The following is an 18,659-nucleotide window of genomic DNA, read 5'->3' as shown; positions in this document are numbered from 1 at the left end:
TCTCAAAATGGCAATAAATGGTACTTAGTAAACAGTTGCCTGATAGATTAAGTAATGCATATTGTATGTGTTTTCATTTCTTCAAATTTCCTTTTGTTTGCCTCCTAACCATTTAACTTTTTTCTTTATGGGAATCTTGATATTTCTTATTGAGTTTATTCCTACGTATTTTCTCTTTTGGTGTTGTCATAAGTGGGGTTTTTATTGCTATTGTGCCTTCCAATCATTGTTTGTATGCATGAAAGTTATTGGTTTCTGTATGTCAATTTTGCACCCAGGTGCTTTATCGAATTATTTTGTCATTGCAATAATACATTACTACATTATTATAATATTATATAGGTCCTGTGGAAAATGCTGTAAATGATTTGATAGCTTTGCCCGATGTCCAAAGGACTCCTTATCTTTGAAGCCCAGCTTTTCCTGAGACCTGTGTCCTCTGCGCCCCCACCCCTCCCCCAAGGCTTTTAGAAAGTCCCCCATATTCCCTTTTTGGAAAGGCCTCTTTTTGTGTTAGGTTCGTGATTTCGTATGCTTTTTCACCGCAAATGGAGTTTCCGTTTGTTTCTTAATCTTCTCATGGCAATTAAGTGATTTCCCAGTAAAGAAGGTGTAAATGTCAGCTTCATGCTGCCATGCTCAAATTATAAGTAGCACTTTGTGTTTTGATGCTCTGTTTTTAGACACTTGAATGGAATTTAATCATTCTTATTATTTACATAGTTGGGAGGAGAAAAAATCTTATTCTGTAATATGTCCTGACAACAGTCTTTCTTAAGTTTGTGTTTGAAGATTATTTTGTCTACATCTTTTAGTGTTAAAATTGACAGAAAACTGGAATGTCTACTGATGAACCATTTTCCTTTCCTCTCCCTAAGGATGAATGTATAAATGAAAGCTTTATGCCTAAAAGGTTTTTGTTGATCACTTAACAAAGATTTTTGTGAATCTCAAATATAATAATGTATGAGAAAGTGTCTTGGAAACTGCAAAGCATAATACAAATGTAAGATTATTTTTTTGCCAGATACATTGTAAGGAGAAAGAAAAAGAGTAAAATGAGGTGGCCAATCTTGATCTTGAGAAACATTGATAAAAATACTTGGCCTAACTAATGACCAAACTGTTTTTATGGAAAGATGGACACAGTACACAGCCAAATCTGCAAATGTCAGTATCATTAAACATATTTTTAAAAAACAATGTAAATAATCAAAATGAAACTAAAATAACCCAGGACTGTGAACTGGAGAACTGCCCTTACGAATGCTGTGACTACTGTAAGGAGGTTGACGTGACATTTTTGAGTTTACGTTGTACATTCAGTTTTATAGATCATGTTACTACTCAAAATACTACAAACAACTTATCCAGAACCTTCTTTAAGGCTGGATAAGGCAGAAATCAAATGCATCATTTTCTTAAAAATTTTTTAATGTTTATTTTTGAGAGAGAGAGAGCAAGCAGAGGAAGGATAGAAAGAGAGGGAGACACCAAGTCTAAAGCAGGCTCCAGGCTCTGAGCTGTCATCACAGAACCCAACTCAGGGCTCGAACTCACAAACCATGAGACCATGACCTGAGCCAAAGTCAGACGCTTAACCAACTGAGCAACCCAGGTGCCCCCAGATGCATCATTTTCAATGGAACATCTTTCTTTTATGAAGCAAAATGAAGAAAATACAGTAAAATCTGGTTTGTGACCATAATTCATTCCAGAAACATGCCTGTAATCCAAAACACTTGTGATATCAAGGGGAATTTCCCTGTAAGAAATAATGGGAACTCAGATGATTTGTTCTACAACCCAAAGATGTTCATATAAAAATGATTATAATTGTGTAATATAATACAAAATAATAAAGAAAATACAAAATATAAAGAAAAACAAAGAAATTAAACTGCACTTTTGAAAACCTTCGTGGCTGGTGTGAGGGAGACAAGAGAGAGGAGGGTTATTGTGTAGGACGACTTTCACTATCACTAACAGAATCACTGCTGTCTATTGGCTCAATGGGATCTTTTTCTTTTTGCGCAACTTTAACAAGGAACCTATCCACTGACACTTGCTTTTGCCTTCTTTTGAGGATTTCACGGAAATGTGATATTGCATTGATGGTCACCCACAATCCTGCAGTGAGAGAGAGAGAGAGAGAGAACCATTGGCTTTGTGATCATGTGACTTTCGGTGGCACGTACTACTCGTATCACAAGACATCGCTCGTTTATCAAGTTAAAATTTATTAGAAATGTTTGCTTGCCTTGCAGGACACTCGCAGAACAAGTTACTCACAATCCAAGGTTTTACTGTAATTCATTTCAAAGAATTAAATCAGGTTCCAATCCGGATGTATGAGAAAATGCTCCCAACATAGAGAATAGGCGAAAATAAATTGATTCCTTTTCTTTGGATGGGTTGTTAACAGCTTGGGGTTCAGAGACTAAGTAGACAGACCAGGGATTAAAGACACAGTGCAGAGCCCTCAAGGAGTGGTGGGCTGGAGTCAGCACACACAGGCACTCTTTCCAGCCCACCTGCCCGTCTCAAATCTCTGTCCTTGTCACTTTTGGAAGTGGGTCTCAGTGGGTAAATAATAACCAAACCCAGTCAAAGGAAAACTGGCCTCTGGGTTATACCTGTAAAGCAAGGTGCATTAAGACTCTCCCTGGGGAAGTGTAGGTGATTAACAATCTGTTTTTAAAACCTTACTTCAAAGTGTGTGATCTCCATCTGGATTGTCCACAGTGTATTACTGTCTGTGAAACAGCACATGTTTATTTTTTCTAAAAATGAACTAGTCCGTACTATTTATTCCCAAGGAATAAATACAGGAAATGTATTTGCAAACAAAACAGGAATCAATGGGGAGTCATGAAATTAGTTTCTAGAAGGTTTCCAGCACTGTAGAATTCATATGCTTGCTATTTTGAAGCTTTTTACTATCTTCCTATTTTCTTTTATTTACTTGCTCACATGTTGTTACACATCGCAGGCATGAAAGGCCAACTTGTCCTCCTAAAGTGAAATACTAAAGAGAGAGTGTCTGGCTTCCTTGCTGTGGGTCCTATGGAAAAACTGAAGGCATTACAGATGTGGTTTTGTCCCATATCTGAGGGGGCAGCAAGTTCCATGAATAAAAGGAAAAAATCTCCACAGTACCTGGCGTGTAATAGGCCCACAATAAATACACTATATCCTGAATTCCAAGTCTCCTATATTTTCACACTGATACCTCTGACATCAGTGTGCCTCTTTCAGTTGGTGGCTCTGTCGGTTATAACTGAGTGCATTCTGTTTTTTAGAGGTACATAAAAAGAGGGTGCACATGGCCATCAGCAGTGTCTTAGATTTGATTAATGACAGTCGCTGTTAAATAAGTGAAGATAGTCGGGAAGGCCATGAACTAACTGAGACATTCCAATTTACCTTCTAGGAGATGAACCCCTTCAATCATCTGTCATTCAGTTCAGGAATCAGTATTTCATCTTGCTGCTTGATTTGTGAATTAGAAACTCTGTTTCAGGGACGCCTGGGTAGCTCAGTCCGTCCAGCATCTGACTTCAGCTCAGGTCATGACCTCACAGTTTGAGGGTTCCAGCCCCGCCTTGGGCTCTGTGCTGACAGTTCAGAGCCTGGAACCTGCTTTGGATTCTGGGTCTCCCTCGCTCTCTGCCCCTCCCCCACTCGTACTCCGTTTCTCTCTCTCTCTCTCTCTCTCAAAAAGAAATAAAACATTAAAAAAAAAAATTTAAAGAAACTCTGTTTCAACACTGACAAAGGCCTTGAAAAGGACAAAGGTATCACGAGAAGGTCACACCGAAGTCTGTGTCTACTTGGTGCACCACAAAATGATACAGAAGGTTATGCCATTTGCAGAGAAAAAGGTGGCATTTAGGTAAACAATCTGGGTACGTTAAGACATGTTCCCTCCCCCACGCCGGTTTCTCAACTTCAGTGTAAAAGGCAGCGGGCGGGGGTCGCTTTTAGCCTGTAACCCATGTGCTTATGCAGCCTCTCCCCTTTCTGTTTTTCTTGCATGTGGTTTAAGACTCCCCTTTGGCGGGTGGCCTGCCAGCCACCGATACCTAAAACGCCACGTTGTTCCTTTCCGTTTACCCTGTCCGTGTAGTTGTAAAGTACAGGCTGAGCTCAGCTGCAAGCATTAATCCCAGCATGTAACAGGAAGCCTGCGCGCGTGCCAGAAGCCTGGGAGGAACTTCCTCTCACGCTTTTCTATCAGGCTCAGCATGGGGGGCGGTGGCACACGTGCTTTCCTATGGGTCTTTGAATTTGGCCAGAGGTCTGCATCTCCTGCTTATATGTCGCAGGTGCTATCATAAATATTAGGAAAGGAAAACAAATCTGGGAGTGTACACAGGACTGATGGAAGAATCAATTTATAAAGCAACCGTACCCGGCAGTTCCGGGATGAAGTCAAGTCTTGGGACTCTCCGTGGGAGAGAGCTATATAAACGTTGACTTTGCAAATGCCTTTATGTTAATTTCCTGTATTACATTTATAAGGTGTAATACACATGGCCTGTTTCTACTGTACTTACAATATAAGCATTCATTCCAGAGCCAATATTTTTCGCAGGTGGTGTGTTAACTCTGCCATGTCGCGATGCAGACCGTGTGACATGTCACCACACGAAAATGCTACTCCCATTCGGCAATTTGCACACGTCTGTATTTGCATACAAATATATTTGCATCCGTGTATGTATTTCTGCCTGTGTGTTTTATTAGATACAATATGTAGAAAGCGTTAGAGTCTTTGTTTATAAAGGGATCATGACCTTTTCTACAGAATGTGAGGAAGAGCACTTAGTAAATTGCAGTCCTACTCTGAAAGAAACTTTGTGGGGCGATTTCCATTAATATTCTCCATGTGTCTGTCAGGACATATAGCTAGATCTACCATGATTAGCTATGGCAGCTTCAAAAATGATTGCCAAGATCATTACAATCCTATGAAACTTACTTGATTTGAGTAGCTAAATTGTCTTGTTTCTTCTTTTTTTTAAACAAACAATACAGAAGTTACATATAACACAAATACATGAATAGACACTTCTCCAAAGAAGACATCCAGATGGCCAACCGACAATGAAAATATGCTCAACATCACTCATCATCAGGGAAATACAAGTCAAAACCACAATGAGATACCACCTTGCACCTGTTAGAATGGCTAAAATGAGCAATTCAGGCAACAACAGATGTTGGCGAGGATGTGGGGAAAGAGGATCTCTTTTTCATTGTTAGTGGGAAGGCAAGCTGGTGCAGCCACTCTGGAAAACAGTATGGAGGTTCCTCAAAAAGCTAAAAATAGAACTACCCTACACCCAGCAATTGCACTACTAGGTATCGGAGGGATACAGGTGTGCTGTTTCTAAGGGACATATGCACCCTAACGTTTATAGCAGCACTATCAACAATAGTCAAAGTATGGAAAGAGCCCAAATGTTCATCGATGGATGAATGGATAAAGAAAATGTGGTATGTATATACAATGGAGTATTACTTGGCGATCAAAAAGAATGAAATCTTGCCATTTGCAGTTACATGGATGGAACTAGAGGTCATTATGCTATGTGAAATTAGTCAGAGAAAGACAAATATCATATGACTTCACTCATGAGATACAAAGATACAAAACAGATGAACATAAGGGAAGGAAAGCAAAAACAATATAAAAACAGGGAGGGGGACAAAATATATTCTCTTAAATATGGAGAACAAACAGAGGGTTACTGGAGGGGTCGTGGGAGGGGGGATGGGCTAAATGGGTAAGGGGCATTAAGGAATCTACTCCTGAAATCATGTTGCACTGTATGCTAACTAACTTGAATGTAAATTAAAAAAAATAAAATAAATAAGAACAAATAAAACAAACAAACAAACAACTGGAAGGAAGGTGGGGGATTCTTGAGCATTTGATTCCAAGCTTTCTGTTTTGAAAGCAGGGCTGTGTAAAATGTGGGTAAAGAAGCTTTAGATTCAAGCCAGGTTGGCTGGGAGGTTCTCTGAAGTTTATAAATATGAGCCAAATATTGAGGAAATCAGGACTGAGGTTTGATTTGGACGTGTGCCAATGAATTCATAGTCTAGAATGGAAACAACATAGAATGTGATACTTTTACATGGTTTCCATCCAGAACAAGGTAAGACTTCAAACAGCAAACTGCCAGCAGCCAAATCAAAGAGAAGATTTCATAAAGCCATCGTGGAGCTGGGTGACACCTCTCAGCAGATGCTGCGCAGCGTGCCTGTCACCGGGGGAGAGACTGGTCTGGCGTGTCCAGGAAGGCATAGAGCTGTCTGTTCCTGTCATACCTGTGTGGGATGTCAGCCAGGAAGCTGGAAGAACTCCTCTTGGCTTGTACTTTGCAGTTTACTTATGGCATCATTTTTGTTTCCGTGTTCTACTATGGAACTCACTCATGCCATAACTTCTGGTGTGGAGGAAAGTTAATGCCAGCTGGGTGAGGACAAGATAAGCTACTTGGCAGATGGACTACTTACCTTGAGGTGAGGATTGGCAATCTAACACGAGGGTCCATAAGCCTTTATTTTTAATTTTTTAATGTTTATTTATTTTTTGAGAGACAGAGCATGAGCGGGAAAAGGGCAGAGAGAGAGAGAGAGAATCTGAAGCAGGTTCCAGAATCTGAGATGTCAGCACAGAGCCCAGTGCAGGGCTTGAACCCATGAACTGTGAGATCATGACCTGAGCCAAAGTCGGACGCTCAATCTACTGAACCACCCAGGTGCCCTGCGTCCATAAGCCTTTTTAATGAAACATCACTATCAATGAAACATTTTTAAGCACAGTGTGAATTTCCATATTTACTTATAGATTGGAGAACCCTCTGTTGTATGGGTCTATTTTGTACACTATACATTTTAGGTGAAAGGGAAATTTATAAAGGCTACCATAAAAATGAAGTCATTATTACTTTTACCTGCAAACATGGTTCATTTTAGGAGTGTTAGCTCCTCCACTTTTTTGTTCTCTTGAGCTCCTATCACAAGAGCTGTCTTCAGTCTGTGGTTTCTTTTGTGCAGGTCAGTTAAATCTAAATAATATAATCAGTAAACTGTGAGCACACATAGCTAGCAGTGCATCACATGAAGCTGAAGGGAATCAGCGAGCAAGAGGTGTTTGGCCACCCCCAGGCAGTGACCAATGCTCACGTTGGGTGAGGACCTAGGTGCCTGTCCATGTTCAATGCGGAAAAGCCCAAGCCCTTTCTATTTTTAGAAAAGGCAAAAATAGCTGTTAGCGCTCTGCTCTGCACCCCTGGGCACACCTGCACCTCTTGGAGAACTCCCTTGTAAGTTTCTGAGCCTAAGACAACAGTGGGCAATGGTCCGACATTGCAAGCGTTGATTTCCAAGGCAAAGTCCCATTCCATGCCAGAAGTGGATGCTTAGGAGATGAAGAAGGACACTGAGGGGTATTAGAAAAAGGTCCAGCCTCTGGGTTTGTCCTTCCTTCTCTGTGTTCCCGAAGCTGAGCCTCACCACCCCCAGCAGGTCCCCTAACACCCTGTGACCACCTCCATCAGAGAGTGTGTATTTCATGCCGTCACAATGGCCTGTATACTGGTCTTTTTCTCATCAGACCTTTGGTTCTATGAGAGGTGAAATGAAATGGGGTCACTCATATCAAGGGGTTTTAAAATGGAGGCAGGAGGCCATAAAGGCAATGAACCGATGCGCGGCCTCACCGGTGGAACCATGAACTTTTGAACTGGGCCAGACAGCAAATACTCCAAGGACTCAGCACAAATACCTATAACTTGCTACAATAAGAGACTTTTGTTTAGTGATAGCATTAGCGAACAATTACAGTCAACTACGATTAGTTTTCTGCAGCCAACACCAATCAAAATCCTTTGTAAACAACGTAGGCAAGCATTTCCTTTTTGTCTTCAAAATCTCCTGACTGTGGCTGCTGCCCCAACCTGTTGTACCTCGAATTGTAATTCTTTGATCCTAAATAAATGCTTTTACTTAATTATCAGCTCCTCACAATTTAGGTTGACAGTTTCTTAAGGAATTAGGGACTTTGCCTTATTCACCCCTGTATTCCTAGTAGCTTGCTTGAGGAAGAAGTCAATAAATGATTGCCAAGAGAATGAATAAATCAAGCAGTCAATGTCTCGGTTCAGCCTTTGCTCAGTAGGCTGCATTTGCAGTCAGGGTCCAGCTCTCTACTCCAACAGGGAACAGGAGAGAAGAGGGAAGTAGGATCTGGGCTGACTTTCAGCCAACTGAGCTAGCTCCCAGTGTACATATTAGTAATTAGAAGTTTCAGGGGTGCCTGGGTGGCTCAGTTGGTTGAGCATCCGACTTCGGCTCAGGTCATGATCTTGGGGTTCATGAGTTCGAGCCCCGCGTCGGGCTCTGTGCTGACAGCTCAGAGCCTGGAGTCTGCTTCAGATACTGTGTCTCCCTTTCTCTCTGTCTGTCCCCCTTCATACTCTGTCTCTTTGTGTCCCTCAAAAATGCATAAACTTTTTTAAAAAAAAGCTTCAGCCTGATATTTAGTTAGGAATCCTACCAGAATGTGGGGAACATGAGAACCACAGCACCACCCCAAGTGCATGCAAATGTCTGCAAAGCAGGGTTGTTCAACAAACGCTCTTTCCCAGTGCTGTTCCTACCTTCTGGATGTCCACCTCCATAGTCGCTCCCACATAGAAATTCTCTAGTCCCTCTGGTCACTGCATATGTGCTGCTGTCAATGGAGTAGAAGGGGAGTGCAATGGAGTAGGGAGAGGGAGCAGAAGGGAGTAGGGATCAGGGTGAAGAAAAACATCCAGAAGCCCCAGTGCCAGGAGGCTGCAGGAATGGCTGGACACTGGGGATCAAGAAAGCCCAAGCTTCCAGATTTTTCATGTTGTGGAACTCAAGGTATAACATGTTTGGAAGGGGTGAGGAAAGCAACTAAGGAGGAAGAGAGTGAGAGCGGGGAAGGCTACTCAGGCCCTGCTGATCGGCACCCAAACCTTCCTTCCATCAGAGAGACCTGGGAACAGTTGTAACCTTGTCCATGACAATCCTGGCAAGGGACATGGATGGCTCAATTGGTGCAAATGACCTGGAATTGTTGCTGAGTTCCATCTGTGTCCTGGGGTATAGGGAAGCCTCTGGCTGTGGAATTGCATGCATTACGCCTGCACTCTCGGGTCTATGGCCCTTGCACCGTAGATGTTGCCGGCATGCTCCCTCCTGGGCGGGGGTGACAACCACATGAGGTGCCAAGTGCTGAGCCCCTTAGCCTGTGCGGCCCTGCAGTCCAGCTGTGGTATTCAGAGTATTAGAGGCGTAGGTGTTCTCTGAGGAGCCCCGGTACACCAGAAAGGGATACACCAAGGGAGGGAAACTCTCATCTTGGGATTCTTGTATTTTATAGTTGATTAAGTACATGACAACTTTTTCTAAATTTTTACTCCAGGTCCACAAATGGGAACATATACCATTGTGAGTGGGTAGTTATAAGATATAACTAACTGAGAGGGACTAACACTGGACTATTATAGAGTATTACTGGAAGGATCAAGTTCATTGGGTGTAGTACAGCATAGCAGAAAAAAACCATAAGAGTGACTGCTGTCTCCTAAGTATGAACGTTTTCTTCATCATGGAATCAACTCATCTACCATTTTTGCTCGTATCTTTGCCTGTCTATAACCTCCACGTCAGTTCTCTGTTTGTTCATCTTCTTGTGAAGCATGCCCCCGTCCATTCCAATATCTGGATTAACTAGGCATCAATCATTTCACATACCTTTACGGAGGGACTTCTTGGTGGTAAGCTCTATCTGTGCCAAGTGCTGGGGATACAAACATCAAGGACATTACACTTGCCCTTGAGCAGTTTATTGTCTCGTAGGGGAGAAAAACACATAAACAATAAGTATTTTAAAGAGTTACTGAACCTAAGTATCCATCAATAGATAAATGGATAGAGAAGATGTGGTGTGTATACATATACATATACATATACATATACATATACATATACACATACATATACATATATATGTATATACACACAATAGAATATTACACAGCCATAAAAAAGATTGCAACAACATGGATGGGCCTAGAGGGTATAATGATAAGTGCAATAAGTGAGCCAGAGAAAGATGAATACCATATAATTTCACTCATCGGTGGAATCTAAAAAACAAAACTAAAGAACAAATAAAAAGCAGAATCAGACCTACAAATAAAAAGAACAAACTGATGGTTGCCAGAGGGAGGGCAGAGAGAGGGTGGGCAAAATGGGCCAAGGGAGTGGGAGATACAGGCTTCCAGTTATGCAGTGAATAAGTCATAGGAATAAAAGATACAGCACAGGGAATATAGTCAATGATATTATACTAGTGTCGTATGGTGGCAGATGGGTGCTACACTTGGGGTGAGCGCAGCAAAATGTGTACAGAAGTTGAATCACTGCACAGTAAATCTGTAACTAATGTAATATTGTGTGGCGACTATACTCAAAAATAAAAAATAAAAAAGGAGAGTTACTGATTCTAAAATAGAAATAGCTATACAGATAAGGAAGAATAAGTCTTTGAAAGAGGATTGATCCAATTCAGCACAGCTCTTGAATCGGCTCACATTTTTTTTTAATATCTTTATTGCCACCACCTGGGTCTAAATATTATCATTTTTTTTGCTTCATTTTTGCAATCACCCCTAACCATCTTTCTGTATCTGCTCTTTCTGCCTACTATTCCAGTCTCCAAACTGCCACTGTGTGGAAGCAAATATGATTATGTGTTCCTCTTGCTTACAACTCATCATGTCCCATTGTCAAGGATAAAATTATACAGGGACTTACGTGACCTTCCTGCATTTCCTCCCTCATTTTGCCTCCTCCCTCTTACAGCCCAAACTCTTGCTTTCATGCTTTCATGTTTTCATTTTGCCTTGGGCCTTTGCTGAATATCTCCTCTGCTCCATTTTTAACTTTCACTCATCCTTCTGATTTCAGTTTGGGGACCTTCCTTACAGAAGCTTCCCCTGCCCTCTTAGACTTGATTCCAACCCTTGTTAAATACAGCTGTGGCTCCCTACATTGCCCTTTATAGCACTTATCACCATTTATTCTGCGCTGATTTGATTAATGTTTGTTTCTTTAAAGAAAATTAAGAGCCAAAGCCAGTATAAGGAACAGCAGAAATAAATGAAATAGAGACTTAAAAAAAAAACAGAACAGATCAATGAAATCACGAGCTGTTTCTTTGAAAGTAGACAAAACTGATAAACCTTTAGCAAGATGTATCAGGAAAAAAGAGAAAGGACCCAAATAAATAAAATCAGAAACAAAAGAGAAGTAATAATTGACATCACAGAACTACAAAGGATTATAAAAGAATACGATGAAAAACCATATGCCAACAAGTTGAACAACCTGAGTAAATTCCTAGAGACATACAGTCTCCAAAAGTGAATCAGGAAGAAATAGAAAATGTGAGTTGACAGACTACCAGTAACAAAATTGAATTGGTAATCAAAAAACTCCCAAGCAGCAAGAGCACAGGGCCATATGGCTTTACAGGTAAATTCCACCAAACATTTAAACAAGACTTAATACCATTTTTTTTTCCAAACTATTCCCAAAAATAGAAGAGGAAGGGAAACTTCAAAATTTACTCTTTGAGGCCAGAATTCTCCGGATACCAAAACCAAAGACACTACAAAAAAAAAAAAAAAAAAAAAAAAAAAGAAAGAAAGAAAAGAAAACTATAGGCTAATATCTTTGATGAACAGAGATACAAATATCCTCAACAAAATATTAGAAAACTGAATTCAACAATACATTAAAAGGATCATTCACTATGATCAGTGGGATTTATTCCACAGATACAGATGTGGTTCAATATTCACAAATCAGCAGTGCAAAACATCACGTTAGCAAAAGGAAGGATATAAACTGTATGGTCACCTTACAGATGAAGGAAAAGCACTTGAGAAAATGTCATATCTGTTCATGATAAAAAACAAAAAACAAAACAAAACAAAACTCTCAACAGAGTAGGCTTAGAGGTAACATATCTCAACATCATAAAGGCCATATAGGGGCACCTTGGTGGCCAAGCTGGTCATGGTTGGTAGGATCGAGCCCTGCATCAGGCTCTGCACTGGCAGCGTAGAGCTTGCTTGGGATTCTCTCTCTCCCTCTCTCTCTGCCCCTCCTCTGCTCACTCTCTCTCTCTCTCTTATAAATAAATAACAATTTTAAAAAATTAAGGCCATATATGAAAAACCCACAGTGAACATCACACTTGATGGGGAAAAGGAAAAAGGTCAGGAACAAGACAAGGATGTTCACTCTCACCACTTTTATTCAGTATAGTGCTAGCTGCAGCAGTCAGACAAGAAAAGAAATAAAAGGCACCTAAATCAGTAATAAAGAAGTAAGACTATCACTATTAGCAGATAACATGGTACTATATATAGAACACCCTAAAGACTCCACCAAAAAACTACTAGAATTGGTAAGTGAATTCAGGAAAGTTGCAAGATGCAAAATTAACATACAGAAATCGGTTGCTTTACTTTTTTTTTAAGTTTTGTTTTGTATTGTTTTTGTTTTTGAGAGAAAAAATGAGTGAGGTGGGAAGAATAGAGGGAGAGGGAAAGAGAGAGAATCTTAAGCAGTCTCCCTGCCCAGCATGGGGCCAATGTGGGGCTTGATCTCACAATGCTGAGATCATGACCTGAGCTGAAATCAGGAGTTGGATGCTTCACCGACTGAGCCACCCAGGTGCCTGATATACAATAATAACAAAGTAGCAGAAAAAGAAATTAGGGGAAAGAATCCCATTTATAATTGCACCAAAAATGTTAAAATATTTAGGAATAATTTTAACTAAGGATGTAAAAGCTCTATACTCTGAAAACTATAAGACACTGATGAAAGAAATTGAAGATGAGACTCAAAAAATGGAAAAATATCCCATGCTCATGGATTGGAGAACTAATATTGTCAAAATGTCCAGTAGCATACCCAAAGCAATCTATAGGTTCTCTATCAAAATACCAATACAATTTTTCACAGAGCTAAAACAAATCATCTTAAAAATTTGTATGGAACCACAAAAGATCTTGAGTAGCCAAAGTTATCTTGAGACAAAAGAACACAGCTGAAGGTATCACAATCCCAGATTTCAAGATATACTACAAAGCTATAGTAATCAAAACAGTATGGTACTGGCACAAAAACAGATCCATAGAACAAAGTAGAGAGACCAGAAATAAACATATGCCTATGTGGTCCATTAGTCTATAATAAAGGAGCCAAGCACATGGAATGGGGAAAAATCTTTTCAATAAATAATGTTGGGAAAACTGGACAGCAACATGTAAAAGAATGAAACCAGACCACTATGTCATACAGTACACAAAAATTAACTCAAAATGGATTAAAGACCTAAATGTGGGGTCTTAAACCGTAAAACTCCTGAAAGAAAACAAAGGTGGTAATCTCTTAGACATCAGCTTTAATAACATATTTATGGATTGGTCCTCCTCAGGCAAAATAAATAAAAGCAAAAATGAACTATTGGGACTACATCAAAATAAAAAACTTTCCTCAGCAAAGGAAACTATTAACAAAACAAAAAGGCAACCTAGTGAATGGGAGAAAATATCTGCAAACAATATAATCAATAAATGGTTAATATATAAAGTATATAATAATTTATACAGCTCCACACCAAAAAAAAAATCTGATTTTAAAAACAGGCAGAGGACCTGAATAGACATGTTTCTAAAAAGGACACAGATGGCCAACAGACAATGAAAAGATGCTCAACATCACTAATCATCAAAGAAAGGCAAATTTAACTACAAAATATCACTTTATACCAACCAGAACGGCTCGTTAATAAAAAGACAAGAAATAACAAGTGTTGATAAGGACGTGGAGAAAAAAGGAACCCATGTACTTTTTGTGGGAATGTAATATGGCACAGCCATAATGGAAAACAGTATGGAAGTTCCTCAAAAAATTAAAAATAGAAATACCATATGATTCAATAATTCCACTACTAGGTATTTACCCAGAGTAAATGAAAACACTAATTCAGAAAGATACATGCCCCCCGAGTTTATTGCAGCATTATTTACAATACCAAGATATGGAAGCAACCCAAATGTCCGCTGATAGATGAATGGATCAAGAAGATATGGGGCGCCTGGGTGGCGCAGTCGGCTAAGCGTCCGACTTCAGCCAGGTCACGATCTCGCGGTCCGTGAGTTCGAGCCCTGCGTCAGGCTCTGGGCTGATGGCTCCGAGCCTGGAGCCTGTTTCCGATTCTGTGTCTCCCTCTCTCTCTGCCCCTCCCCCGTTCATGCTCTGTCTCTCTCTGTGCCAAAAATAAATAAAAAACGTAAAAAAAAAAAAAAAAAAAAAAAAAAAAAAAAGGAAGATATGATATACCTTTTCACACCATCATCATTGCTGTAGTAGATGGCAGATGCTCTTTACCATCTCTCTTTGTTACCAGGATGGTATATCTCCCCCATCTGCTAGGAGTGTTGGTTCCGCCACAGGAACTAGGGTTCTGCTAGGGTTCTCTGCAGAGCCAATGTAATGGAAGACTATTCAACCATAAAAAATAATGAAATCTTGCTATTTGTGGCATAGATAGACCTAGAGGGTATTATGCTAAGTGAAATAAGTCAGACAGAGAGAGACAAACACCATATGATTTCACTTCTATGTGAAATCTAAAAAACAAAACGAGTAAACAAACAAATAAAAAAGCAAACCGAATCTTAGGAGAGAAAACTGGTGGTTGCCAGAGAAGAAGGTGAGGGAATCAGTGATATTGACGAAGGGGACAAACAGGTACAAACTTCCAGTGGCATTTGGCTGGCTCAGTTGGAAAAGTGTGCGACTCTTGATCTTGGGGTCATGGGTTTGAGCCCCATGTTGGGTGTAGAGATTGCTAAAAAAATAAGCTGAAAAAAAAGGTACAAACTTCCAGTTAGAAAATAATAGGTAACATTTATGAAAAGTACAAGTAGGGCATATAGTCAATAATATTATAATAATTTTAATATTGTATGGTGACAGATATAACTACACTTATTTTGGTGGACGTGGAGTAATAATTATCATGTGTAGAATTATCAAATCAATATGGTGTACATTTGAAACTAATTTAACATTGGGTATCAATTATACTTCAATAATAAATTTTTAAAAAGAAAATAAAGTAAGGAATAGGGTAAAAAAGAAGGACTTTCTCGGCAAAATATTTGATTCCTTAATAGGCCCCTTGAGGGAATAACTTGTCTTTTATTTTCAAGGAACCAGATTAACATTTACTCGCCCAATGGTACAATCTCCTCTTCTTCTGGGAGGCGAAGGGTTCACACAGCCAAGGAGAGAACGGGTATGTTCAAAAGACCATGACAGACATTATACAAGCCTGCAGCTTGAAATCCCCCGAATTTATATCCCTCAGAGCTATCTTTTTCTCCACACATGATCTGGGATTTCCCTCACGGCCTTTCAAGCCTAGTGATATGACCACTCAGGGCTACTGCATCTATTGTAGAGATGATTCCTTGTAGAGGAGACATTATTTGGGTCCAATTTGGAATGGTCCAGGTTGGGTGGCAGATGGGGGATGGTGCTGGCCTTTATACTCTAGAAAAGCTGAAATCTTCTATGAGCCTGTTCTGTATTATTTATCTGGCTATAGAATGTCAAGTGGGCAATTAATACATACTTAGTAGTAGTAGATTCCTTTACTCGGGACTTCTTATAGTGCAGTGGGAATGATTACTTCTCATAGAGAACTCAAGTCCCATGGGACTCATTTGCAATTTCCTGATCTAAAGATGTCCGGAACTAAACAAGCAAGTTTGTGCTGCGTGGTTTGGTGCTGACTCTTAACTCCTCTTCGCATGGCACTTCTGACCTATGACATGCAAAATGATACTTCCCTTAGACTTCCCCAAACCTCAGTGTGTATAAATCGAACCAAGTTTCCCTTGAGACTTTGCTAAAAAAATAACTTGGTGACTAGGAGGAGATGATCTTTCCAGAAACATGGTGGTGGCTACATTATGTACAAAATTTGAGCAACAGACCAGTGACCAAGAAGCTCAGCCCAACGTTGTCCTACTTTTATTGAATTTGTAACCAGGTAATTTCATTTCTTAACCTGTATTTTCCCATCGGCAGGAAAAAGCCGATGGGCCCTTTTCAATCTTCTTTGTTCCACGGTGAACCATATTGCGATGTCTTAAGAAAAGATCTAACTGCACGTTCTCCTGGACTGTAGAGACCAGCTGATTTGTGTTCCTTTTGGATGAAAATGGGGAGTTATCGACACCATGATTCCATGTGAGTTAGAATTCCAGAACTTCAGAAAGCATAACAAAATGGAATAAGGTGCTAACTGACTTGAATCCTGGAAGAGACCATGTGTAGATACTGTTGGGAGAGAGAGTCCCCAAGTTATCAGCATCAAGAATAGCAGTGACCCACCATCATCTACAGTCAGGAAAACAAGTCTACGGTCATACAGCAACTCTACTATGACATCACATACTCTATGCTGTCCTGTCCCCTGCTGGCCCCCACTGGCTGACCTTCTCACACCATCATCACTGCTGTAGTAGATGGTGGACCCTGCTGGTGTTATTCACCATCTGTGTCACTTACAAGGATGTTATAGCTCCTCCACCTGCTGGGAACGTTGCTTCTCAATAGCTCATTGCTATGGTTCTGTGGAAATCCAATGAGAGCCCTTGGGCTGCATCCCTCCCCATTAAGACTAGCGTACTTGCCTCATTGGAGGCAACACACCCTCTCCCTTGCCAAAGAACAGGCCAAAAGTAGACTCAAACCAAGACCACATCTTGCTTGGTCCTTTCCGTCTACCTTATCCTGCTTCCCTCTTTCCCTCACAGAGTTTTTCTGAACAGAATTTTCTTAACCAATCAGATACACTTGAAACCCTGTCCCAGCCTCTGCTTCATAGATCTTGAATCTATGCCCTGCACTTTGCCAGGAAGGAGGTCTTTCTTTCAAGACCTAGTTTCTGTCAAGAAGGAATCACATAAGCCCACATTTGTAAGAACTCTCAGTAATGCTGCTAGTTGAGGAGCACTCCAGAGCTGCCGCCATAGTATGGCTCACCCAAGCCCCACAGATTTACTAGAGACCATGGCTGCACTGAGCTCCTATTCTGAAAAGAGAGGGCCTATGGCATTTGGGTTGCAACTTTTAATATAAATAACTATTTAGAGTGGTTAGACACAACAATAGCCACATTCCGGGCTATAAATTTATGTAGCACTGGGGCGCCTGGGTGGCTCAGTCGGTTAAGCGTCCGACTTCAGCTCAGGTCACGATCTCGCGGTCTGTGAGTCCGAGCCCCGCATCGGGCTCTCGGCTGATGGCTCAGAGCCTGGAGCCTGCTTCAGATTCTGTGTCTCCCTCTCTCTCTGTCCCTCCACCATTCATGTTCTGTCTCTCTCTGTCTCAAAAATAAATAAACGTTAAAAAAAAAATTATGTAGCACTTACCAGAAGAAAATGAACTTTTCATACCAGCATTTACCAGTTTACCGAAAGGACAGTTTTTCACAAGCAATAAATTCTCTGACCATACACGGATCTCCAGATGAGGAGCTCTGGTCAAAAATTGTGGAAGCTTTGAGATTTTCCCCTACTTGTAAGCTAACAACTTAGCCAGTCAGAGTGTCATGGATACTGACAGGGGACACAAGACGGCTGGGTCAGAGACAAAGGACTTCACCACAATAGGAATATCTGGGAAATTTATATTTTCTTGCACTGGTTCCCTGAGCCCCAAGCCCCTCAAAGTGACGGACAATGAATTCAACAGCCCTCAGGTGGCCAACCATTGATGGGCCTCAGTAAAAGCCTCAGTAAAAGGGCATAAATCCAAAAGTAATGTGTTGAGATATACTATTTTGAGTCTGGTGAATGTGATCTATCGGTATAGCTTTCTGTAAACACAACTTGATTCATCTGTAGAAGTTAGAGAACCTTGAGTAGAGGTGCTTTGAGTATTTTTTTTTTTTTTTACCTATTTGTTACATCTAGGTTGTTTCTATTGGCATTGTGTCAGGAGCTAGAGAGTGGTCATTTCACTTGAGCACATTCCCGGGAAGGGTGTTCATAATGTTGATGGAAGGAGTATGAAAATGGCTTTAAGTGCCAACTAAAAAGGTGGAAAACTTACTTTCTTGTGCAATTTGGGGGTCTAACTTGAAGAGCTGACTCAATGGATAAACCTCTTGCAAGAAGATGGATATCAGGAATGGCTGGGTCTCAGCCAGCAGCTTGGCTTCCATTTCAATGACTGCAAAGGACTTACAGGAGCCTGAAGGGTTCTGAACAGAGATACCTGGGCATGAGCCTCTGGTTAGTCCATGAGTGAGCTTCAGAAAGCTCACGACCCCCTGAAACCATAAGTAAAATTTTGTATGTATGAACTTCTGAGCAATTTACCCTTGGGGGTAGAGGATCCACAGGTCTCAAAAGATCTGACTGTGGTTATTAACCCTCCAAGAGTTAAGCACCACCAAGGACAATAGAAGGCATTTTTGATCCAGAAAATGTAAGGGCTACCATTCAAAT

At 40.6% G+C, this 18,659-nt stretch overlaps 1 long non-coding RNA gene across 1 annotated transcript; it reads right to left on the bottom strand.

Annotated features, from left to right (window-relative positions):
- Window positions 1-16,150: 16,150 nt before the first annotated feature.
- Window positions 16,151-18,378, bottom strand: LOC122232688. The gene is made up of 2 exons (XR_006210081.1): window positions 18,262-18,378; window positions 16,151-16,482 (listed from the first exon to the last, which is right to left on the bottom strand). It is a non-coding gene; the product is annotated as an uncharacterized LOC122232688 (long non-coding RNA).
- Between the last annotated feature and the right edge of the window lie 281 nt (window positions 18,379-18,659).

The sequence above is a fragment of the Panthera tigris genome, chromosome D3, assembly GCF_018350195.1.
Source record: "Panthera tigris isolate Pti1 chromosome D3, P.tigris_Pti1_mat1.1, whole genome shotgun sequence".
Lineage (NCBI taxonomy): Eukaryota > Metazoa > Chordata > Mammalia > Carnivora > Felidae > Panthera > Panthera tigris.
Note: the sequence above shows the minus strand (reverse complement) of the source record. Positions and strands in the feature narration are given on the sequence as shown.